Genomic DNA, 26,462 nt, shown 5'->3' on the forward strand with positions numbered 1-26,462 from the left:
CCTTTCTTATTTCTCATTTCCACCCATAATGCCTCACTCGACGAGGACTGACGGGACATTTCCCAGTCACCACCCTTTAAACCTTCCTGCTCTGTCATGTCTGAAACAACAAAACCCCGAAATATTGAACTGCTAATCCTGCCCCTCCTGCAACTGAATGCCACTAATAGCTGCAATATCATAATTCCAGGTGTTGATCCATGCCTTGAGCTCATCTGCATTTCCTATGATACCTCTTGCATTGAAATATATGCAGCTTCGTACACTAATCACACCATGCTCAACCTTTTGATTCCTGACTTTGTTTGAGGACTTACCAACATCTGTCTCTGCAGCATCTCCATTAATTGTTCTGGTACTCTGGTTCCCATCCCCCCGCAACTCTCGCTTAAACCCCACCGTGCAGCATTAGCAAACCTTCCTGCTATGATATTAGTGTAGTTCAGGTGCAAACAGTCTCTTCTTGCAGGTCTCACCTTCCCTGGAAGACAGCCCAATGATCCAAAAATCTTATGCCCTCTGCCCTACACCAACTCCTTAGCCATGTGTTAAACTGTATAATCTTCCTATTTCTGGCCTCACTAGCATGTGCACAGGTAGCAATCCTGAGGTCTCAACCCTGGAGATCCTTCCCATTAACTTAGCACCTAACTCTCTGAGCTTCCTTTGCAGAATCTCGTCAGTCACCCTACCCACGTCAATGCTACCTACATGGGCCACAACGTCTGTCTGTTCACCCTTCCACTTAAGAATGTTGAGGACTCAATCTGAGTTGTCCCAGATCCTGGCACCCGAGAGTCAATATACCACCTGGGAGTAGTGATCTCGCCCACAGAGCCTCCCTTCTGTCCCCTAACTAATGAATCCCCCATCACCACAGCATGACTCTTCTCCCCACCTTTCCTTCTGAATCACAGACCTGACTGCTGTGGCTTTCCTCTCCCAGAGAGGAAGAGAGAGAGCCAGAGAGAGAGGTTATCTCTTGGGCCCCCCCCCCCCCCACCGACATATCCAAAGTGAACTGTCACTTCATATAATCCATAGGAGTGGATTTTGGGATACCTTGTGGGACCACTGGTGCAGCCCTTGCCTGGGTATGTTGTGTGATAACCACTGGAGGACGATAGTCCTGTGACAGGTCACTTTCGGTGATAATTTGTATGTGGACTGATTCTACGGACAAGATCTTTGGTGTAATACTTTGTTTTACCTGACGTAGAACCTGTGGAATACTTCGTACTTACCTTCTCAATGTGGATTACAAATATCTCTCTCCCATCATTTATTTAGTGGATTACTGAACTTTCCTACTTTACCATCTCAAGACTCTAAGCCTTGTTCCCCCAAGCTCAATAGTTTGGGAGTTATATTTACACACATATATACACATAACACTGTTAACTTCTGTTTATCTTGGTTGAGTTATTATTTCATAAGTAGATACTAATAAAAATAGTGGTTTTAACATTAAAACCTGACTCAGTGTGAAATGTCTTGCTGCTGGTTTGTTTCTAAAACGTTACAGCTTGTAACAAAGGGAAAAAAGTTCTCTCTGCATCTTTTCCATTTCACACATGTCTGCTCTTACCCCATCCTCCCACCCTACCAGGGATTGGGACCTTCTTGTCCTCGCTTAGCACCCTACCAGCCTCCCCATCCAGCACATAATTCTCCGCAACTTCTGCCATCTCCAGTAGGATCCCACCACAAAGCACGTCTTTCCCTCACCCCACTTTCTGCTTTCTGCAGGGATCACTCCCTATGTGACTCCCTTGTCCACTCGTCCCTTCCAACTGATCTCCCTCCTGGCACTTATCCTTGCAAGTGGAACAAGTGCTACACCACCTCCCTCACTACCTTTCAGGGCTCCAAACAGTCCTTCCAGGTGAGGCGACACTTCACCTGTGAATCTACTGGAGTCATTTACTGTGTTCGGTGCTCCCGGCGTGGCCTCCTGTATATCGGTGATGCCCAATGTGGATTGGGAGACTGCTTCACTGAGCACCTACGCTCCGTCTGCCAGAGAAAGCGGGATCTCCCAGTGGCCACCCGTTTTAATTCTACTTCCCATTCCCATTCTGATACGTCCACCCATGGCTTCCTCCATTGTCGTGATGAGGCTATGCTTAGGTTGGAGGAACAGCGCCTTGTATTCCATTTGGGTCGCCTCCAACCTGATGGCATGAACGTCGATTTCTTGAACTTCCGGTAATACCCCCCCCTTCACCATTTCCCATCCCCTTTTCCTTCTCTCACCTTATATCCTTGCCCGCCCATCGCCTTCCTCCGGTGCTCCTCCCTCATTTTCTTTCTTCCATGGCATTATGTCTCTTTCACCAATCAACTTTGCAGCTCTTTACTTCATCCCTTCCCCTTCAGAGTTCACCTATCATCTTGTGTTTCTCTCTCCTCTCCCCTCACCTTTTAAATTTACTCCTCAGATTTTTTTCTCTAGTCCTGCTAAAGCGTTTGTCCTGAAACATCGATTAGATTAGATTAGATTATGAGGACGCGCAGTCCTCTTTTATTGTCATTTAGTAATGCATGCATTAAGAAATGATACAATGTTCCTCCAGAATGATATCACAGAAACACAAGACAAACAAGACTGAAAAACTTTCAAAGACCACATAATTATAACATATAGTTACAACAGTGCAAAGATTGTACTCTTTTTCAAAGATGCTGCCTGGCCTGCTGAGTTCTTCCAGTATTTTGTGTGTGTTGCTTAGATTTCCAGCATCTGCAGATTTTCTCTTGTTTGTGATTGGCCATCTACAGCTTATTTCCTTTTGTCTTCTCAGACTGAAGCCTCGAAGAGCTAAAGCCTCAAAATCTCCACTCTAGCTCTGCCCACTCCAACAATGGCAGCTGCAATGCTGGCCACTCAGCTTGCCCCTGATTTACTTTAATTTGATATTGCTAATCAATCCCAAATGTCAGTTGGCCACTGCTCAAAGCTCCAAAAGTCTGCTGTGAGTTACTGCCTTTAATACTCGACCAGGAAACCTGAGTGAATTTTGTCCTCTGAAGCTGGCACCAGGCCAAGCCTGGTGACCTCCATTTGCCTGGCACCAGACCTTGACATTCCATAGGTCATCACTCCATTGTTGGTGATGGGTCCCACCACTGCTGGTTCAACGGTGAGTTTGGCAGTGTGATTATTCGGGTGTTTGGCCATGTAGTGGTCGGTGAGCTCAGCACACAGACCAAGGGACGCCTCTGTTGAGGGTGATGGGGAAGGAGGAGCAGTTCTACATCCTGACTATCTGAGGCCTGTTGGTCCAAGACCCACTTGTACAGTGGTGCATTTAGACCGAAGAGTAGGAGTAAAACCAGAAGATGGAGAAGCAGAATTAGGCCATTCAGCACATTGAATCTGCTCCGCCATTTCATCATGGCTGTTCCATTTTCCCACTCAACCCCTTTCTGCTGCCTTCTCTACATACCCTTCAAGCCCTGCCTAATTAAGAACATATCAACCTCTGCGTTAAATACACCCAAAGACCTGAGCTCCACAGCCTCCTGAGGCAAATTCCACATACACAACATCCTCTGGCTAAAGAAATTCCTCCTCTTCTCTGTCTGAAATGGATGTCCCTCTATTCTGAGGCTGTGTCCTCTAGTCCTAGACTCCCCCACTACAGGAAACATCCTCTCCACATCCACTCTATCTGTGTCCTCTGGTCCTAGACTCCCCCACTACAGGAAACATCCTCTCGACATCCACTCTATCTGTGTCCTCTGGTCCTAGACTTCCCACTATAGGGAATATCCTCTCGACATCCACGCTATCTGTGCCCTCTGGTCCTAGACTCCCCCACTACAGGAAACATCCTCTCCACATCCACTCTATATGGACCTTTCAACATTGAATACATTTCAGTAAGATCCCCACTCATTCTTCTAAATTTCAGCAAGTACAGGCATAGGGTCATCAAACACTCCTCATACAATAAGCCTTTCATTCCCAGAATCATTCTCGTAAACTTCCTCTGGACCCTCTCCAGTGTCAACACATCCTTTCTTCGATAAGAGGCCCACAACTGCTCACAATACTCCAAGCGAGGCCTTGCCAGTGCCTTATAAAGCCGCAACATTACATTCTTTCTTTTATATTCTAGTCATCTCAAAATTAATGCCAATATTGCAGTTACCTTCCTTACTACCGACTCAACCTGCAAGTTAACCTTCAGGGAATATATCGATCCTGTGTCTTCCAAATTGCTGTCAGAAACTCCAGCTATTGCTGTTCTGCCGTCATCCCTGCTAAGTTCCCCTTTCAATCAACATTTGAAGCTCCTCTCTCATGCCTCTGTAATTCTCTTTACTCCACTATAATATTGATACATCTGACTCTAGCTTCTCCCTCTCAAATTTCCTTAATCAAATCCAGTTCATTGAACAACACGCATTCCTGAACAGCCCCTCTCCTAGTGGGCTCAACCACAAACTGCTCTAAAGAGCCATTTCATTGGCATTCTACAAATTCTCTCTCTCGTGATCAGCACCAGTGTGATTTTTCCAATCTACTTGCATGTTAAATTTCCCCATGACTATCAGAACTTTGCCCTTTTGACATACTTTTTCTATCTCCTGTTTTAATTTGTAGCCCACATCCCGGCTACTGTTTAGAGGCCTGTATTTAACTTCCATCGGGGTCCTTTTACCCTTGCACTTTCTTAACTCTACCCACAAGAATTCTATATCTTCTGATCTTATTTGTTTTCATTTTTTAGCACAGAACCACATCTGTCATTTTGATACAATGTACACCCTTGGATGTTAACATCCTGAATATAACCTTCTTTCAGCCATGGCTCAGTGATGCCCACAACATCATACCTGCCAATCTCTATATGAACTACAAGATCATCTACCTTATTCTGTATACTGTGTGCATTCAAATATAACACCTTCAGTCATGTATTCATCAGTCTTTTGTCCCCCTTTACACTGCAAGTCATCTCACTGACTGTGATTTTTGCCCTATTATCTGCCTGTCATTCCTGTCAGTCTCACTACACACTGCATCTGCTTGTATACCAACAGCCCCAACCTCAGCCCCATCACTCCAGTTCTCATCCCCCTGCCAAATTAGTTTAAACTCTCCCCAACAGTTCTAGCAAACCTGCCCAAAAGGATATGGGTCCCCCTCCGATTCAGGCGTAACCTGTCCATTTTTGTACAGATCATACCTTCCGCAGAAGAGATACCAATGACCCAGAAATCTGATGCCGTGCTCCCTGCATCAGTTCCTCCTCAGCGATGCATTTATCTGCCAAATCATCCTAATCTTACCTTCACTGGCCTGTGGTACAGACAGCAATCCAGAAGATGACTACCCTGGATGTCCCACTTTTCAGCTTTATACCTAACTCCCTGAATTCTCTGTTCAGGACCTCCTCTCTTGTTCCACCTATGTCATTGGTGCCAATATGTACCAAGACTTCTGGCTGCTCATCCTCCCCCTTTAGAATTCCATGGACCCAATCGAAGACATCCCTGACCGTGGGACCTGCGAGACAACATGCTATTTGGGTGTCTCTTCAAGTCCACAGAATCTCATGCCTACAACTGGAACTATGGAATCTCTTATCATGACTGCAACCCTCTTCTCCCCCTTCATTTCTGAGCTTCAGTGCCAGAGACCTGGTTGCAGCAGCTTCCCCTAGTATGTCATACTCCTCAACAGTATACAAAGGATCCTAAGTACTAGGTCAATTAATTGAGCACAACATCATAGGCTGAAGAGCTTGTTCCTGTGCTGTACTGCTCTATGTTTCTACACTCAGTGGCCATTTTATTAGGTACCTTCTGGCTGTCCACTCTATCTATGCCTCTAACAAATTACCTCTCATCCTCCTTTGCTCCAAGGAGAAATGCCCGAGCTTGCTCAACCTATAAGACATGTTCCCCAACCCAGGCAGCATCCTTGCAAATCTCCTCTCCAAAGCTTCCACATCCTTCCTATAATGAGGCGACCAGGACAGAGCACAATACTCCAAGTGTGGTCTAGTTGGAGTTTTATAAACCAAGGCTCTGCAACTGGCAGTAAGTTATCCCCTGCAATTTGTAGCATGTCCCTTGAGCTTCAGCTTGGACGTACGTTTAGATGTAATACAGAGGCTTTAGATGGCATTGGTCAGACCACCTTTGGAGTATTTTGAGCAGTTTTGGGACTCTTATCTATGAAAGAATGTATTGGCAGTGCAGAGGGTCCAGACGAGGTTCATGAGGATGATCCCAGGAATGAGTGTGTTAATGTATGAGCGTTTGATGGTTCTGGGTCTGTACTCACTGGAGTTCAGAAGAATGAGGAAGTGATCTCATTGAAACCCATCGAATATGGAAAGGACTAGACAGAGTAGATGTTTAGAGGGTGTTTCTTATGGTCGGGGAGTCTACATCCAGATGGCACAGCATCAGAATATAACACGACCCTTTAGAGCAGAGATAAGGATGTATTTCTTTAGCCAGATGGCGGTGAATTCATTACATAAAAGGCTATGGAGGCCATTATTGGATATGTTTTAAAGCGGAAGTTGATGGATTTTTGATTAGTAAGGGTGTCAAAGGTTATGAGGTGCATGTGGTTGAGCGGGATAATAAATCAGCGATGATAGAATGGCGGAGCAGGCTGAATGGCTAAATTCTGCTGCTTTCTCTGATGGTCTTGTGGACAGGTTTGTACTCAGCTCTGGAGCTGTTCTTGGGTTCCTCAGTATCGGCAGGATCCAGTACAACAAAGCAGTCATTCAGAAGCCCTTCAGTACCTACTACACCAGTTTCCCAATGGGTTTGATGTTTCCCTGTAAATGATTTACAGGCACCATCTAAAACTGCTTTTATGTACTATTTGTGCTCCCATGGACTGTTTTTAGGATAGTGTTAATAATACACAATTAACAAGAGAAACTGCACAGAATGACAATGCAGGAAATTAGTTAAATTTTAGCAATGGCAAATACTGAGGGGGGAGCAAAGTCAAAATGAAGCTAATCATGGAAACGGGTTAATAATTTACAGATTTCATTTAAAGCAGATACAATGCTGTTACATTGTGTAGTTGCTGTATGAAGTAAATGTCAGGAAAAACCAGCATCAGTTTATATTCACTGCCTGTTCACTGTTTACCCTGCTTTTCTCTGTATTCCTCTGATTCTCCATTTGATCACATTGTGGTTCTCACTCTCATTGTGTCGTAGACTCATTTTTATTTTTTCCATTTTTTCTTTCTTTTTTAATCTTGTTTAAAAAAGAGACATGTGCCTGGAATTTCAATGGGGTTTTGACGAATTGTATACCGGGGGTCCCAAGGCAGGGTTTCAACTCAATACATCAACAGTTCCTTTTTCCTCACCTGCTCTAGATTTTGGCATCTGCAACCTCTTGTCTCCTGTACGCTCTAGGAGACTGGCAGAAATCCTGGAGCACTGTCAATTGTTCTTTACCCCAGATGGACCTATCAAATAACATCAAACTGAAACATTAACTGTTTCAGTCTCCACATTTGCTGCCTGCTGCTGGTGTTTCCGGCATTTTCTATGTAGTCTCAAATTTAAAGCATCTATGGTACTTTGCTTTCAAATTTCAGATGTTTCGTTGGCTGACCAATTCCAGAGGCAAAGAGAAATGCACCCCAAATCTCCTTGACAATAAGTGGTGAGTGGCAAGGAGCTCAAAACAGATAGCTTGATATACAGGATTGTTGTGGTGGGAGATTTTAATTTCCCAAATATCGATTGGCATCTCCCTAGAGTGAGGGGTTTAGATGGGGTGGAGTTTGTTAGATGTGTTCAGGAAGGTTTCTTGACACAATATGTAGATAAGCCTACAAGAGGAGAGGCTGTACTTGATCTGGTATTGGGAAATGGACCTGGTCAGGTGTCAGATCGCTCAGTGGGAGAGCATTTTGGAGGTGGTGATCACAATTTTATCTCCTTTACCATAGCATTGGAGAGGGATAGGAACAGACAAGTTAGGAAAGCATTTAATTGGAGGAAGGGGGAAATATGAGGCTAGCAGGCAGGAATTTGGAAGCATAAATTGGGAACAGATGTTCTCGGGAAAATGTACAGAAGAAATGTGGCAAATGTTCAGGGGATATTTGCGTGGGGTTCTGAGTAGGTACGTTCCAATGAGACAGGGAAAGGATAGTAGGGTACAGGAACCGTGGTGTTGTAAATCTGTAAATCCAGTGTTAAAGGCTGTTGTAAATCTAGTCAAGAAGAAAAGAAGAGCTTACGAAATGTTCGAAAAACTAGGTAATGATAGAGATCTAGAAGATTATAAGGCCAGCAGGAAGGAGCTTAAGAAAGAAATTAGGAGAGTCAGAAGGGGCCATGAGAAAGCCTTGGTGGACAGGATTAAGGAAAACTCCAAGGCATTCTACAAGTATGTGAAAAGCAAGAGGATAAGATATGAGAGATTAGGACCATCAAGTGTGACAGTGGAAAAGTGTGTATGAAACTGGAGGAGATAGCGAAGGTACTTAATGAATACTTTGCTTCAGTATTCACTATGGAAAAGGATCTTGGTGATTGTAGTGCTGACTTGCAGCATACTGAAAAGCTTGAGCATGTAGATATTAAGAAAGAGGATGTGCTGGAGCTTTTGGAAAGCATCGAGTTGGATAAGTCACCGAGACTGGACGAGATGTACCACAGGCTACTGTGGGAGGCGAGGGAGGAGATTGCTGAGCCTCTGGCAATGATCTTTGCATCATCAATGGGGACTGGAGAGGTTCTGGAGGATTGGAGGGTTGCGGATGTTGTTCCATTATTCAAGAAAGGGACTAGAGATAGCTCAGGAAATTATAGACCAGTGAGTCTTACTTCAGTGGTTGGTAAGTTGATGGAGAAGGTCCTGAGAGGCAGGATTTATAAACATTTGGAGAGGCATAATATGATTAGGAGTAGTCAGCATGGCTTTGTCAAAGACAGGTTGTGCCGTACAAGCCTGATTGAATTTTTTGAGGATGTGACTAAACACATTGATGAAGGTAGAACTGTAGATGTAGTGTATATGGATTTCAGCAAGGCATTTGACAAGGTACCCCATGCAAGGCTTATTGAGAAAGTAAGGAGGCATGGGATCCAAGGGGACATTGCTTTGTGGATCCAGAACTGGCTTGCCCACTGAAGGCAAAGAATGGTTGTAGATATGTCATATTCTGCAGGGAGGTCAGTCACCAGTGGTGTGCCTCGGGATCTGTTCTGGGACCCCTACTCTTCCTGATTTTTATCAAACACCTGGATGAGGAAGTGGAGGGATGGGTTAGTAAATTTGCTGATGACACAAATGTTGGAGGTGTTGTGGATAACGTGGAGGGCTGACACAGGTTACAGCGGGACATTGATAAGATGCAAAACTGGGCTGAGAAGTGGCAGATAGAGTTCAACCCAGAGAGGTGTGAGGTGGTTCATTTTGGTAAGTCAAATATAATGATAGAATATAGTATTAATTTTAAGACTCTTGGCAGTGTGGAGAATCAGAGGGATCTTGGGGTCCGAGGCCATAGGACACTCAGAGCTGCTGTGAAGGTTGACTCTGTGGTTAAGAAAGCATACGGTGCATTGGCCTTTGTCAATCGCAGGATTGAGTTCAGGAGCCGAGAGGTAATGTTATAACTATATAGGACCCTGATCAGACTCCACTTGGAGTACAGTGCTCAGTTCTGGTCGCCTCACTATAGGAAGAATGTGGAAACCCTAGAAAGAGTGCAGAGGATATTTACAAGTATGTTGTCTGGATTGGGGAGCATGCCTTATGAGAATAGGTTGAGTGAACTCGGTCATTTTTCCTTGGAGTGACGGAGGATGAGAGTTGACTTGATAGAGGTGTATAAGATGATGAGAGGCATTGATCGTGTGGATAGTCAGAGGCTTTTTCCCAGGGCTGAAATGGCTAACACAAGAGGGCACAGTTTAAGGTTCTTGGAAGTAGGTGCAGAGGAGATGTCAGGGGCCTTTGGCAAGGTGCCACACATGAGGCTAGTTAACAAGATAAGAGCACATGGAATTACGGGAAAGTTACATATGTGGACAAAGCATTGGCTGACTGGCAGGAAACAGAGAGTGGGAATAAAGGGATCCTATTCTGGTGGGCTGCCGGTTACCAGTGGTGTTCCACAGGGGTCTGTGTTGGGGCCGCTTCTTTTTACATTGTACATCACCGATTTGGATTATGGAATAGATGGCTTTGTGGCTAAGTTTGCTGATGATACGAAGATAGGTGGAGGGGCCAGTAGTGCTGAGGAAACAGAGAGTCTGCAGGGAGACTTGGACAGATTGGAAGAATGGGCAAAGAAGTGGCAAATGAAATACAATGTTGGAAAGTGTATGGTTATGCACTTTGGCAGAAGAAATAAACGGGCAGACTATTATTTAAATGAGGACAGAATTCAAAGTTCTGAGATGCAACGGGACTTGGGAGTCCTCGTACAGGATACCCTTAAGGTTAACCTCCAGGTTGAGTCGGTGGTGAAGAAGGCGAATGCAATGTTGGCATTCATTTCTAGAGGAATAGAATATAGGAGCAGGGATGTGATGTTGAGTCTCTATAAGGCACTGGTAAGACCTCACTTGGAGTACTGTGGGCAGTTTTGGTCTCCTTATTTAAGAAAGGATGTGCTGGCATTGGAGAGGGTACAGAGAAGATTCACTAGAATGATTCTGGGAATGAGAGGGTTAACATATGAGGAGCGTTTGTCCGCTCTTGGACTGTATTCCTTGCAGTTTAGAAGAATGAGGGGAGACCTCTTAGAAACATTTTGAATGTTGAAAGGCATGGACAGAGTGGATGTGGCAAAGTTGTTTCCCATGATGGGGGAGTCTAGTACGAGAGGGCATGACTTAAGGATTGAAGGGCACCCATTCAGAACAGAAATGCGAAGAAATTTTTTTAGCCAGAGGGTGGTGAATCTATGGAATTTGTTGCCACGGGCGGCAGTGGAGGCCAAGTCATTGGATATATTTAAGGCAGAGATTGATAGGTATCTGAGTAGCCAGGGCATCAGAGGTTATGGTTAGAAGGCAGGGGAGTGGGACTAAATGGGAGAATGGATCAGCTCATGATAAAATGGCGGAGCGGACTCAATGGACCGAATGACTGACTTCTGCACCTTGGTCTTATGGTCTTATGGTAAGTTTTTTACGCAGAGAGTGGTGAGTGCGTGGAATGGGCTGCAGGCAACAGTGGTGGAGGTGGATACGATACGATAGGATGACCCCAAGCCACCCAATTACACCCATCTGACCGATTAACCTACTAACCCGTATGTCCTTTGAAATGTGGGAGGAAACCAGAGCAGCTGGAGGAAACTCATATCGTTATGGGGAGAATGCAGAATGTCCCTACAGACAATGGCAGGAATTGAACCCAGGCCACGGGCACTGTAATAGCATAATGCTAACTGCTGTGCTACTGTGCTGCCCTATATTCTGCTTTCTGCTTTCCTTTTTACTACTTGATGTACCTATCAGGATAGCCTGCAAACAAACGCTTGATATATGTGACAATATTAAACCAATACCGATAGTCAAAGACCCCACTGACCCCAAGTATTCTCTCTTCTACCCTCTCCCATCAGGCAGAATATACAAAAGTCTGAAAGCTAGTGTTCCACTCGGCTCAACGACAGCTTCGATCTCACTGTTATCAGACTCTTGAATGGAGATCTTGTATGATAAAATAGACTCTTAGTCTCAATATACATTATTATGTATATTGACACTTTGTTGCTTTCATACATTGCACTTTTTCAGCAGAATTTATACTCTGTTCACCATTGTTCTGTTTTTACCTTATTCTAGTTCAATGCACTGTGTAATGATTTAATCTGTATAAACAATATGCAAACAACAGACACAAAGTGCTGGAGGGACTCAGCAGGCCAGGCAGCATCTATGGAAAAGAGTACGGTTGACGTTTTGGGCTAAACCCTTCGGCACGACTGGAGAAAAAACGCTGAGGAGTAGATTTAAAAGGTGGGGGGAGGGGAGGGACAAACACCAGGCGATAGGTGATTCTTGGAGGGGGAGGGATGAAGTAAAGAGCTGGGAAGTTGGTGAAAGAGACATAAGGTTATGTAAGAAAGAAAAAGAGGGGGAGCACCAATGGGAGGTGATGGACGGGCAAAGAGAAGAGGTGAGGGAGGAAAAGGGAGATGGAAAATGGGGGTTCCGGTGACGTCATCGTTCAGAATGGCAGCTTAAATCAACAGCTCCTCTGGAAAAACGCATATTTTGCCCCGTTAATCCATCAAAAACAAGATCTTTCGAAAATATCTGAATTGATAAGGGGGGCAAGAATGGAGATAAAAGAAGCCCCACTGCAGAGCCTATGGAAGAGAGAGGTGCAGTGCACATCTCTCCCACCACGTGCGCGTGGCGGCGAAGCTGACGCTGGGTCTCGTGTAGGCGAAGTGGCAAATATGATAAAGATTCTGGAAGAGATAAGGGAAGTCCAAAAAGATATGAAACAGCAACTCAATGATATAAAGTCAGAGCTCGCCAACATCAATCAGAAAATAGCAGTGGCAGAGACTCGAATTGAGAAGGTGGAAGATCACGTGAAAAATGTGGAACAGATACTCAGTAAGACAATAAAAATATTAAATCAACAGGAAAGTAAATTGCTTGACCAGGAGGGAAGATCGCGACGGAAAAATATCAGGATTTATAATGTTCCCGAAGGAGCGGAGGGGTTGTCGATGATGAAGTTTGTAGACAAGCTGCTGCGGGAATGTTGGAGATTCCCACGAATATGGAGATTGAAATTGAGAGGACTTGTCCCAAAGCCTCCCGGAGACAGAGAAAGTAAGCCGCGCTCAATAGTACTTAAATTCTTTAGATTCAAGAGCAAGGTGGAGATTCTACGAAGGGACTGGGGTAAGAAGAGGGTTTTTTGGAACGGGAAGTTAATATTCTTCGATCATGATTACCCTCCGGCGGGCCTAAAGAAACAGAAGGAATATTCCGAACCGAAACGAATATTAAAGCAAGAAAAGATTAAATTCCAAACCCCGTACCCTGCTAAACTGAGGGTATTTTACCAAGAAGGGATGCGACTGTACCAGACGGTGGAAGAGGCGACTACAGACATGAACAACAGAGGACTGTCCATTAGCGTGGTCAAACCAAGGGAAAGTCTGGCTGAGCAGTTGTCCCGAGCTGTTTGGGAAATAGTAAGAGAACCTAGAAAGCAAGGGATGGGAACAGGACGAGAGAAGGATATTAGGAAGAGACTGTGAGTTCTCTGAGGACAGCCCTCACCTCCTCCAGAAGAGCCATAAGGTTTGCTGATAAACTAAATGGAAGCAAAAATAGACGGTGATATACCTATCTCGAGAAATACGTATTATAATGTGGATTTTATATTACTCAATTTTTAAAAATTCATTTATTCATTCCTTTTTCCCCACCTAAATGAGAATATGTACATGGGAGGAATACACAGGGAAATCATTTCTGTGTAATAGACATAGTTTTTCTTTACTTACTTTTATAGGTACTGCAACGGGGGCCCTCAACCCACGGGTAGGAGGGGCTATCCCCCACGGCTAGACTTTTCTTCTAGCCCAACCCCAGAGTCATCTAGAAACCCCAGCCCTGGAATCACACCTTCCTTACCTTTTTTAAATTATTCGCGTTTCTTGGCTCTTACTTGTTCAGGGAGTAGATCGATGAAGTTATATTCTGCAAATTTCAATGATATACTAACAGATAAATACACCTGGCTAAGGATAAAGTAAAATTTATTTCTTTTAATGTCAATGGGCTGTTGAATCTAGTCAAGCGCAGTAAAATTCTATCAAAAATGAAAAAAAGAACAAGCCCATGTAGTATATTTACCGGAAACTCACTTGAGTGATAATGGGCATGGAAAATTGAAGAGAATGGGCTTCACTAACTTGTTTTTCTCCTCACATAAATCAGGACATGGAAGAGGAGTCGCTATTCTCATCTCAAGTAAGCTAAATTTTGAAAAAGTATTTGAAATGGGAGATAAGGAGGGCAGATATATTCTGGTAAGGGGGAATATAGATGGAAATCCAGTTACTTTATTGAATATATACACACCCCCAGGAAGTGATATTAGTTTCTTCCAGAAAATTACTAATATTATGGTAATGGAAACAGAAGGTCTCTTGATATGTGGGGGAGACTTAAATTTACAATTACAACCAAAGTTAGACCCTTCCAATAGAAAAACTTATGAAACAAAGTCCTTACATAAGAAAGTTAACACTCTTTTTGAGGACGCAAACAACAGGAATTCTGCAGATGCTGGAAATTCAAGCAATACACATAAAAGTTGCTGGTGAACGCAGCAGGCCAGGCAGCAAGGGTCTCGGCCTGAAACGTCGACTGCACCTCTTCTTAGAGATGCTGCCTGGCCTGCTGCGTTCACCAGCAACTTTTATGTGTGTTACTCTTTTTGAGGATGTTGGTCTAATTGATATATGGAGGGACCTTTTCCCCAACAGAAGGGATTACACTCATTATTCTGCCCCCCATTCCGTATATACAATAATAGACTATTTCATAACATTTGGAAAAGATAGAGTCAAAATAATCACCTGTGGAATTGGGACAATAGATGTAAGTGGTCATGCACCTATATATTTATCTACGCAAACACGAGGAATGCTGCAGAAGCTGGAAATTCAAGCAACATACATCAAAGTTGCTGGTGAACGCAGCAGGCCAGGCAGCATCTCTAGGAAGAGGTACAGTCGACGTTTCAGGCCGAGACTTCGTGTTTGATGTGTGTTGCTATATATTCATCTGTTGATTTTGACCTACAACCAAAGATACTATTTGGAAACTAAATTCAAGTCTACTCAATGATCCTTATTTTAAGGAACAAATTAAAAAAGAAATTGTTCTTTTCTTAGAATTCAATGATAATGGAGAGGTTTCACCTTCCATTCTATGGGATACGCTGAAGGCTGTCTTAAGAGGGAAAATTATAGCAATATCTTCATATAAGAAAAAAATAAGGAATAGAACATGAAAGGAATTACAAAATAAGCTGAAGGAACCAGAAAAAAAACACAAATTGAGTTTGGCACAGGATACACTAAAGGAAATTTTAAAAATTAGGAATGAAATTAATAGTTTGGCTACACAAGAAATTAGAAAAGATAGAATGTTTCTGAAACAGAGACACTATGAAAGTGGATCTAAATCTATGAAAATACTGGTGTGGAAACTGAGAAAAAAGATAGCAGAAAATACAATTCATAGAATAAGGGATCAAAGAACAAAAGTGATAAAAAAAATAAGCTAAGTAAAATTCAAGAAGCTTTTGAAGTGTTTTACAAAAGTCTGTGTTCCAAAGTTCCAGGGAGAAGCATAACTCAAATTGACACCTTCCTGAATTCTTTAGAGCTACCCACTTTAAGCAAAGAACGAAATAGAACGATGACTGCTGACATAACTGAAGCTGAACTAAAAACTGCAATTAGAAGGCTTAAATTAAGCAAGTCACCAGGATCAGATGGATAAACGGCAGAGTGGTATAAAGAGTTTGGAAGTGAGTTAATTCCTGTTTTACTGCCCACACTGAACTGAACCCTAAGAAAGGTGCAAATGCCACCCAGCTGGAAGGAGGCAATAATCTCAGCTATACCGAAAGAAGGCAAGGATAGAGTGGAATGTGGGTCATTTAGACCAATATCTGTTCTTAATGTGGATTATAGAATATTTACCTCCATCATGGCCAAACGATTAGAAGAGTTTCTACCCACACTGATACATAATGATCAGACAGGTTTTATACAACAATGCCAAACACAAGACACTATATGAAGGGCACTTCACATTATGGATCATATTTTAAAAAATGAAATTGAAGCAATAGTGATAAGCGTGGACGCTGAAAAAGCATTTGATTCGGTTAATTGGAATTTTCTTTACAGAGCTTTACATAGATTTGGTCTACATGACACAATTATTAAAACTATACAGGCACTATATGACAATCCTACTGCCAGGATTAAAATCAATGGATATTTATCTAATAGTTTTACCCTAGAAAGGAGCACGAGACAGGGTTGTGCATGGTCTCCGCTACTTTTTGCATTATATCTGGAACCATTAGCTCAATACATCAGACAAAATGAAGATATCAGGGGAATTACTATTAAAGGGAAAAAGCATAAATTGGCCTGTTACCCGGATGACATTTTGATCTATCTCGGGCAACCAACATACTCTTTACCTAAATTGATGCAATCCTTTAAACAATATGGCCAATTATCAGGATACAAGATCAACATAGATAAAACCCAACTACTTTCATATAACTATAGCCCACTAAGAGAAATTGAAAGTAGATATCCTTGGACATGGCAAACAGAGTCCGTCAAATATTTGGGCATCATTACGCCAAACGATTTGGTAAAATTATCAGAATGCAATTATCAGCAGATATATAAAAAAAATTAAGGAAGATATAACAAGATGGAACCTAATTCCTTTTCTTGGTCTCAGTTCAAGGATTGAATCTATTAAAATGAATATACTGCCCAGACTACTATATCTCTTTCAGACCCTACCAATAGAGATTAACGAAAATCAATTCAATGAATGGAACAAGATGCTATCAAGATATATATGGCAAGGTAAAAGGCCTAGGGTTCATCTCAAAACTTTGCAATTAGCCAAGGAAAAGGGGGAATGGGGCCTACCTTTTCTTAGAGATTACTATTTTCCAGCACAGTTGAGAGCCGTGATATGCTGGTGCAACCCATCATATGGCACTCAATGGAAAAACATTGAGGAGAGGATACTCTCCATCCCCATACATAAATAATATTGACAACCCGTGGGTGAAATGGACTCTTAAAATATGGAAAACTATTATAAAAGAATATAAACTAGAGAGAGACATTGCAATTCTTAAATGGTGTGCATATGACTCAGATTTTACACTGAATAATCTGGATGCTAGATTTAAGGACTGGACAGCTGAAGGAATAACAGCTATTTGCAATATAATGAAAGAAGAAACACTGTTCAGTTTTGAAATGCTCAAAGAGAAACACTTAATAGAAAAACAAGACTTTTACTGGTATTTACAGATGCGACAGTATGTTAACAGGACAGTTAAAAATGTAACCAAGGCAAGTACATGTCTGATAGAGCTATTCAGAAAAACACATAATTCAGACAATGGTAGTAGAATAATTTCAAGTGTATATAAGGTTTGTCAAATCTTAAGACACATTCGACTTCATACATTAAAACAAAATGGGAGGAGGAAGGAGGGATAATAATATCTGAGGAAGACTGGACAATAATATGGAGGTATCAATGGAAGTGCATCAGTTCACAGAAATGGAGGGAGTTTGGGTGGAAAAACTTGATAAGATATTTTACTACACCCTCTCAGAAATCCCATTGTAATAGTAACCCCCCTGCTTGCTGGAGAAATTGAGGAAATTAAAATGCAAACCATTATCATATTTTCTGGGAATGCCCCGTTATCAAAGACTATTGCAGTGGGACACATAATGCCCTACAAAACATCTTTAAATGTGAAATACCTTTAGAGAGTAAGACCATATATTTTGGGTATATACCTCAAGAATGGTTGAAAAGAGATAAATATTTAATGAATGTACTGCTGGTTGCTGGTAAAAAGACCCTTACCGGGAAATGGTTATCACAGGAGAGCCCAACTTTAAATGTATGGATGGAAATTACATTGGACTTTTCAAAATGGAGAAGATAACAGCATCTGTTAATCATAAGTTGGAACAATTTTATTCATACTGGGAAAAATGGTTTAACTACATAACACCTCATAGGCCTGATTTTATTCTCACAAGTCAATGAATATGTTGTAAAAAAAATCACTCCCTACTCAGCACAATTCTTCTTTCGATTGTTCTTTCTTTCCTCCCCTTTCTATAAGTGTATACCTCAGATAAATATTATGTGGAGATTTGTGACAAATATGATTGTATGATATATATGTACAGTATCTGAAATACATCTTATGGAAATGTTTGTTTGATGATGTAATTCAATAAAAAATAAATTACAAAAAAAAAACAAAATAAAGGAGATGGAAAATGGAGAAGGGGGGGCATTACTGGAAGTTTAAGAAATCGATGTTCAAGTGGAGGGGGCCATGGATAGACATATCATAATGGGAATGGAAAGTGAAATTAAAATGGGTGGCCACTGGGAGATGCTGCTTGTTCTGGCAGACAGAGCGTTGATGCTCAGTGAAGCAGTCTCCCAATCTACTGGGGTCTCACCGATGCAGGAGGCCACGTCGGGAGCACTGAACACAGTAAATGACCTCAACAGACTCACAGGTGAAGTGTCGCCTCACCTGGAAGGACTATTTAGGGCCCTGAATGGTAGTGAGGGAGGAGGAGCAGGGGTAAGTGTAGCACTTGTTCTGCTTGCAAGGATAAGTGCCAGGAGGGAGATCAGTGGGGAGGGACAAATGGACAAGGGAGTCGTGTAGGGAGTGATCCATGCAGAAAGCAGAAGGTGGGAAAGAGGGAAAGATGTGCTTGGTGGTGGGATCCCATTGGAGGTGGAGGAAGTTTTGGAGGATTACGTGCTGGACGTGGAGGGTGGTGGGGTGATACTGAGGACAAGAGGAAACCTATCCCTGGTAGGGTGACGGGAGGATGGAGTAAGAGCAAACGTGCGTGAAATGGAAGAGATGTGGTTGAGGGCAATGTTGATATTGGAGGAAGGGAAGCCCCTCTTTTGAAAAAGGATAACATCTCCTTTGGTCTAGAATGCAAAGTCTCATCCTGAGAGCAGATGCGGTGGAGACAGAGGAATTGAGAAAAGGGGATGGCGTTTTCACAAGTAGTAGGGTGGGACGAGGTGTAGTCCAGGTAGCTGTGAGAGTCTGTGGGTTTGTAATAGACATCAATGGATAAGTTGTCTCCGGAGATAGAGACTGAAATCGAGAAAGGGAAGGGAGGTGTCGGAAATGGACCAGGTGAATTTTGAGGGCAGGGTGGAAGCTTGAGGCAAAGTGGATGAAGTTGATGAGTTCAGCATGGGTGCAGGAAGCTGCACCAATGCAGTCATCAATGTAGCATAAGAAGAGTGCAGAACGGTCGCCAGTATAGGCTTGGGACACAGACCGTTCCACGTAGCTGACAAACAGGTAGGTATAGCTGGGACCCAAGCGACCCCTGTTGTTTGAAGGAAGTAGAAGGAGCCGAAGGAGAAATTATTGAGAGTGAGGACAAATTCCCCTAGGCAGAGGAGAGTGATGGTGGAGGGAACTGGTTAGGTCCGGTGTCCTGAAAAAACGAAGAGCTTTGAGGCCTTTCTGGTGGGGGCTGAGGTGTATAGGGACTGGACATCCATAGTAAAAATACGATGACGGCGGTCAGGGAACCTGGAATAATTGAAAAGGTCCAGAGTGTGTGAGGTGTCAAGGACGTAGGTAGGAAGGGATGAAACTAGAGGGATAAAATATGCAAAAGAACCTTTTCTCTGTATCTTGGTACATAAACCAAGACTAACTGTGTCAAATTCTGAGGGTTGATGGAGAAGATTACAAACGAAAGTTCAAAGTAAATTTATTATTAAAGTACATTTATGTCAACAAATACAATCTTGAGATTCATTTTCTTGCAGGCATTCATAGTAGAACAGAGAAATACAGTAGGATCAATAAACAAACAAGTATATAGAAAACAGAGAATAAATAAATATGTAAATAATAAGTAAGTAAATAAATAAATACTGCCGAGAACATGAGTTACGAAGTCCTTGAAAGTGAGTCCATAAGTTGTGGAATTTGTTCAGAGTTGAGGTGACTGAAGTTGGCATCCTCTATGAAGCTGTGTCCAACAGCGTCAGAACCATGGACTTGGGAATATGTTCTACTGGACAGACTGTAACAGCTGTCCACCATTACCTCCAGCTTCTTCCACCATACAACCAGGTGAGATTACAATGTGGATTACTGGTGTGTGCCTAATGCATTCATCCCAGTGAATTGAGAAGACTCCCATCCTCTCACATTTGTTCATAACCATAAAAGCATAAGACATAGGAGCAGAATTAAGCCCATTGAGTTGGCTCTGCCATTCGATCATGGCTGATTTATTATCCCTCTCACCCCACTTGCCTGTCTTCATCCCCTTGACTCTTACTAATCAAGAATCTATCAACATCCGTTTTAAATACATCCAGTAACTTGGCCTCCACAGCCATCTGTGACAATGAATTCTACAGATTCAGCACCGTGTAGCTAAAGAAATTCATTCTCATCTCCATTTTAAAAGGACATTCTTGTATTCTGAGGCTGTGCCCTCAGGTCCTGAAACCTCTCACTATTGGAAACAATCTTTCCACTTTGACTCTATATATGTCTTTCAATATTCAATGGGTTTGAATGAGATCCCCTCTCATTCTTCTATACTTCAGTGAGTACAGTCCCAGAGCTGTCAAATGCTCCTCATATGTTTACCTTTTCCATTCATGGATCATTCTCCTGAACCTCCTCTGAATCCCCTCTAATACCAGCACAGCAAACTCACAGATACAACCCACTCTACTACCCTGCCAAACCATGCTCTCCCATCTGTGACAGACCTGCCTCAAAGCCTCTAGGACCAATGCTTATCCCAATTTTTTTCCTCTGCCAGGGAATCCATCCTACATATTTGCAATTTCGTAATTAGACATCAAATAACAATTTTTCCCCAATTCATTTTCGCCCCTTTTTTGATTTATTTTAAACTTTCACAGAATACATTCCAGACACTTCCATTACACCAGCTGACGAGAAAGCCATCATGTCTCCACTGGGATGGTGTGCATAGCACCAGCCGAACCAGGGGCAAACCCTCCTCCCTCCCTTTCACCAATGGTTCACTCATCTTTCTATCAGATCCCTTGTTTTCCACCTATCACCTCCCAGCTTCTCACTTCATACCCACTGCCCCCACATTCCCTCCCCTTCACCTGGCCACTTTGTACTCCTTTCCCTCCCTCCGCCTTCTTCCCCTTTCCTTTCCAATCCTGATCGAAGGGTCTCCGCCGGAAACGTCGATTGTTTATTCCTTTTCATAGTCGCCGCCTGACCAGCATTTTGTGCGCGCGACACAGTCTGATACAGGCCATTTATGATTTTATCCACTTTGCCCTCACTCATTTGGAAGGATAACAAATATTGCATACAACGAACCCGAAGTTCCTTAGAATGGCGTACGATTAAGTTTGGAAATTACACTTTTAGAAATTCCCCTTCCTGAAAGGAAAGCGATTGTTGCCGCTTGACACACTGCCAAGATGAGGCGGCCTATCTCTCAGTATTTGCCCGGTCGATATGATCGCCGCGGGGTGGCGGCGAGAGGAGTCTGTCGCTGGCGACATCTCACACATATGGAATGATAAGCGAAGCGGGGCGGAGCTGTTGCTTCGCTCGCATGAAGCAACCCGAGGGCTGAGAGTAGCGTGCGGGCAGAGCCGCTGCTCGCTAGTTTTCCCAGGGCCGGCGTCGAGGTAAAGGTTACAGGGGAGAACTTCTCGCCGTCATGTTTCCATAGGAGAGAGCCGCAGGCTCCATCCGCCAGCATTGCCGAGGTAACGCAGACTGTAATGAGACACCAGACAAGTTTTTATCTGTTGAAACATGTGACTATTGCGCTGGTACTTTCGTTGCTTCAGATTTAGAATATTCGCTGTATTTTCCTGAAATATCATCGTTTTCATTCATATTGTATCTTTTGGAAGTTGTAGGAGATCAGGGTGGGTCCAGATTAATTACGGTAAACACCGCCAAGGTTCTGCAGAGAGGGGGAAAATTAAATAAATGAACCGCCTTTTGTTATTGCTTGTCCGTGATCATGACGGGAGGAGACGGCAAAGCCAAACGCTTCCGTCTTTGGGTTGTGTTTCTCTGCTTGCTTTACAATAGTTTGCTTGTCTTTCGCAACGTGTGTGTGTGTGTTTACGTGTGCATGAACATTCGTCAGCGGAATACTCTTTCTACAGCACTAACATTTTACTGCCAGTGTCGTCTTTTCATATCGGCTGAGAACGGCCACATATTTTCCTCGATGTGTCCGGGAGGCTACAGTTTAATAAAGAAGCTTTCGACGCGATTATATGCCCTGAGGAAGCCTATTTCGTTCACCCTCAGTTTAGAAAGAGTTTTATGCTGTTCCTTGTGCCCTGCCTTGTAGCTAACTAAATAGTTTACAAATGCAATCAGTATTAAAATCTGGGAGGCATAGCAGAAAATTTGTGCATGGCAATCTCCCACAGACGATAAAAAATGAATAAATTTGCTCTGTACTCCTAAGTTAACTGAGGATTAAATATTAGCGGACGTCCGGGACTCTCCTGTGAAATCGGCTACATTTATCCGAGAGGGGTTCATTAGTGGAATATCTGATCCAAAAGAAGGGTTGAAAGGGAAAGTAGATCAGCCATGGTCAATCGGCAGAGCAGACTTGGGCTGAATGGCCTAATCTGCTCCTAGGTCTTGTGGTCAAAAGTCACCACGTGGTGTGGGCTTCTGTGCCTCCTGCTGAATGGTAGCTGCCAGAAGATACCTTGACCTTGGCGCAGGGTACTTTGATAATAGATGTTACCTTTTTGCTGCTGATGGTGGGGAGAGATGTGCATGTGATGAATTAAATCATCATTTGATGATGATGGTTAGGAGGTATGCAGGAGCCAGGACACCTTAGATAAACTCACATGTCTTCACCGAATCTTTGACATGGAATTATGGACATCTAGCTTAGAAAACCTGTGTGGGCTGCTGTTTAACATCCATCTGAAAGATGGCATTCTCTCACTGCTGTGTGGGAACGTCAACGTGGGTTCCTCTGAAAACAAGAGAAAATCTGCAGATGCTGGAAATCCGAGCAACACACACAAAATGCTGGAGAACTCAGCAGGCCAGGCAGCATCTATGGAAAAAAAGCACAGTCGACATTTTGGGCTGAAATCCTTCAGCAGGACAGGAGAAAAAAAAATGAGGTGTAGATTTGAAAGCTGGGGGGGAGGGAGGAGAGAAATGCCAGGTGATAGGTGAAATTTAGGTGGGGGAGGAATGAAGCAAAGAGCTAGGAAGTTGATTGGTGAAAGAGACAGGCCATGGAAGAAAGAAGAAGGTAGGGGAGGAGGAGCATCAGATGGAGGCGATGGGCGGGCAAGGAGGTAACATGAGAGAGGGTCAAGGGAATGGGAAATGGGGAGGGGGTGGTGGAGGCATTACTGGAAGTTTGAGAGATCGATATTCATGCTGTCAGGTTGGAGGCTACCCAAATGGAATACGAGGTGGTGTTCCTCCAACCTAAGTGTGGCATTATCCCGACAGTGGAGGAGGCCATGGATGAACATATGGGAATGGGAAGTGGAATTAAAATGGATGGCCACTGGGAGATCCTGCTTGTTCTGGCAAAGGAGCGTAGATGCTCGGCAAAGCGGTCTCCCAATCAACGTCGGTTCTCAGTGTGGCCTCTTGTATATTGCCTGCCGTTTCTCACCCTTCCCCCCAGCTTTCAAATCTACTCCTCAGATTTTTATCCAGTCCTGCCGAAGGGTTTCAGCCCAAAACGTCGACTGTGCTTTTTTTCCATAGATGCTGCCTGGCCTGCTGAGTTCCTCCAGCATTTTGTGTCGATTCCTCTGCACTGGATTTGAATGCAGCAGGACTGGAAAGAGCTGCGGAGGCTTGCAAACTGGGCAGCTCCATCATGGGTTCTACCCTCCCCAGCATAGAAGACATCTTCAAAAGGCAATGGCTCCAAAAGATGGCATCCCTCATTAAGGACCTCCATCACCCAGGACATGTTCTCTTCTTACTACCATCAGAGAGGAGTACAAGAGCCTGAAGAGACACACTCAATGTTTTAGGAACAGCTTCTTCCCCTCCAACATCAGATTTCTGAATACGCAGTGAACCAACCCATGAGCACTACCTCATTATTTTGCTCTGTGCGCTACTTATTTTTTACATTTCTTATTGCAGCATATAGTATTTTTATGTATTGTACTGCTGATGCAAAACAACACATTTCACAACATATGTCGATGATAAGCTCATATCTGATTACAACACAGGTGACATCTAAGGCATAGCACAATGCCACAAAAATAACACACCTGGACAATGGAGTTTACTTTAATTTAATGTGCTAAATGGGGGAAGTATTTAGTACTAAATGGGGGGCCTCTGAAAAATCATGAAACTATACCTCTAAAACAAAATCATGAGGGGGAGTTTTCACTCCAGATGCTGTGGTAAAGGTGACCTGTACAGTTCCTGATGGCAGAGGTTGCAGCTGCTGTTACCTTGCAGTGAGAAACCATAGGAAGCTGATCTCAGCTCACTACCTCAGTATTTTTTCTGTTTTTAAACTACATATTTAATTTAATTGTTAAATATATATCTCTTATTGTAGTTATAGTATTTTTATGTATTACACTGTACTGCTGCAAAACAATAATTTTCACGATATACTGTATTAAATCTGATTCGGATTCTGAGGCAGAGTCACTGCACATAAGGATTGATAGATTTTTAACTTAGAATGGAGTCAAGGGGGAACGGGAGAGGCTGGGAAAGTGGTGTTGAGGCCAAGATTGCATCAGGCATGATCTTGTTGAATGGCAGTGTACTTTACAGACGAATTGGGCTAAAAGGCCTGTTTCCACACTGTATGGGTGTACAGCCGAGCAGACTGGGCTAGTCTGTGGGCCTATACCTGCTCCTATTCCTCATATTCATATTGAGGTTAACTGGGCACATACTGATTATCGACTGATGCATGGTGCCATGCTTGGGCATTGCAGATCTATGAAAGTTCAAAGTACCTTTATCATCAAAGTACGTATACGTCACCAGATACTGCCCTGAGATTCATTTCCTTGCAGGCATTCATAGTAGAACAACAAACTACGATAGAATTGATGAGAAACTACACATAAAGACTGGCAAACAACCAATGTGGAAAATTAGACAAAGTGTGCAAGTACAGAAATGAAACTAATAATAATAACTAATTAAGGAAATAAATAATACTTAGGACACGAGTTGCCAAGTTCTTGAAAGGGAATCCATTGGCTGTGTTCACTAATCAGTTCACTGTTGTAGTGAGTAAAGTTAACCACACTGCATCAGGAGCCTGATGGTTGAGGGGTAATAACTGTTCCTGAACCTGGTGGTGTGGGACCTGGGGCTCCTGTGTCTCCTTCCCAATGGCAACAATGAGAAGAGAGCACGGACTGAATGGTGGGGTCCTTAATGATAGGAGCTGCTTAATTGTGGTGGTGCTAACTGTAGATGTGTTGAATCACAGAGGCCTTTTTCTGTGATCGGCTGGGCTGGGCTATATTGTGTGCAGTTTTGGATTGTGTGCAGTTTTGGTCCCCTAATCTGAGGAAAGACATCCTTGCCATAGAGGGAGTACAAAGAAGGTTCACCAGATTGATTCCTGGGATGGCAGGACTTTCATATGAAGAAAGACTGGATGAACTCGGGCTTGTACTCGTTGGAATTTAGAAGATTGAGGGGGGGATCTGATTGAAATGTATAAAATCCTAAAGGGATTGGACAGGCTAGATGCAGGAAGATTGTTCCCGATGTTGGGGAAGTCCAGAACAAGGGGCCACAGTTTGAGGATAAAGGGGAAACCTTTTAGGACCGAGATTAGGAGAAACTTCTTCACACAGAGAGTGGTGAATCTGTGGAACTCTCTGCCACAGGAAACAGTTGAGGCCAGTTCATTGGCTATATTTAAGAGGGAGTTAGATATGGCCCTTGTGGCTACGGGGATCAGGGGATATGGAGGGAAGGCTGGGGCGGGGTTCTGAGTTGGATGATCAGCCATGATCATAATAAATGGCGGTGCAGGCTCAAAGGGCCGAATGGCCTACTCCTGCACCTATTTTCTATGTTTCTATGTTTCTATACACTAATACCAGGCCATGATGCAATCATTCAGAATACTGACTACTGTGCATCTATAGAAGTTGGTCAAAGATTTAGATGATGTGTCAAATCTGCAGAAACTTTTAAGAAATTAGAGGCGCCACCATGCCTACTTTGAAATGGCACTCATCTTCAAAAATGGTTATGGGATCAAAGGAGTGTTTTCATGAAAGTGGTCTGCTGGCTTCCCACAATTGCTCTGCCTTTGTTCCTAGCAAATCAGCAGTACCCTGCTCTAAGAAGGAAGCAGTAGGCATGGTGTAAAGTTTTTTTTCTCAGTGTAAAAGAATGTGGGTATATATATTCAATAATCACTCTATCAGGTACACCTGTACATCTGTTTGCTAATGCTAATATCTAATCAGCTGATCATCTGGCAGCACTTCAATCATAAAAACATGCACACATGGTCAAGAGGTTCAGTTGTTGTTCAGACCAAAGATCAGAATGGGGAAGAAATATGATCTAAGTGACTTAGACCATGGAATGATTGATGGTGCCAGACAGGG

The 26,462-nt window shown here is 43.2% G+C and overlaps 1 protein-coding gene across 2 annotated transcripts in view; it reads left to right on the forward strand.

Moving 5' to 3' along the window:
* The first annotated feature begins 21,430 nt into the window (after nt 1-21,430).
* Nucleotides 21,431-26,462, forward strand: part of LOC134356622 (ETS domain-containing protein Elk-1-like) — a 177,362-nt gene continuing 172,330 nt past the window's right edge. For both annotated transcript variants that reach the window (XM_063067566.1, XM_063067567.1), the window contains exon 1: nt 21,431-21,590. The gene's annotated coding sequence lies outside the window, so the exon portion shown is untranslated. The remainder of the gene's footprint in view (nt 21,591-26,462) is intronic.

This window comes from Mobula hypostoma, chromosome 15 (assembly GCF_963921235.1).
Source record: "Mobula hypostoma chromosome 15, sMobHyp1.1, whole genome shotgun sequence".
NCBI lineage: Eukaryota > Metazoa > Chordata > Chondrichthyes > Myliobatiformes > Myliobatidae > Mobula > Mobula hypostoma.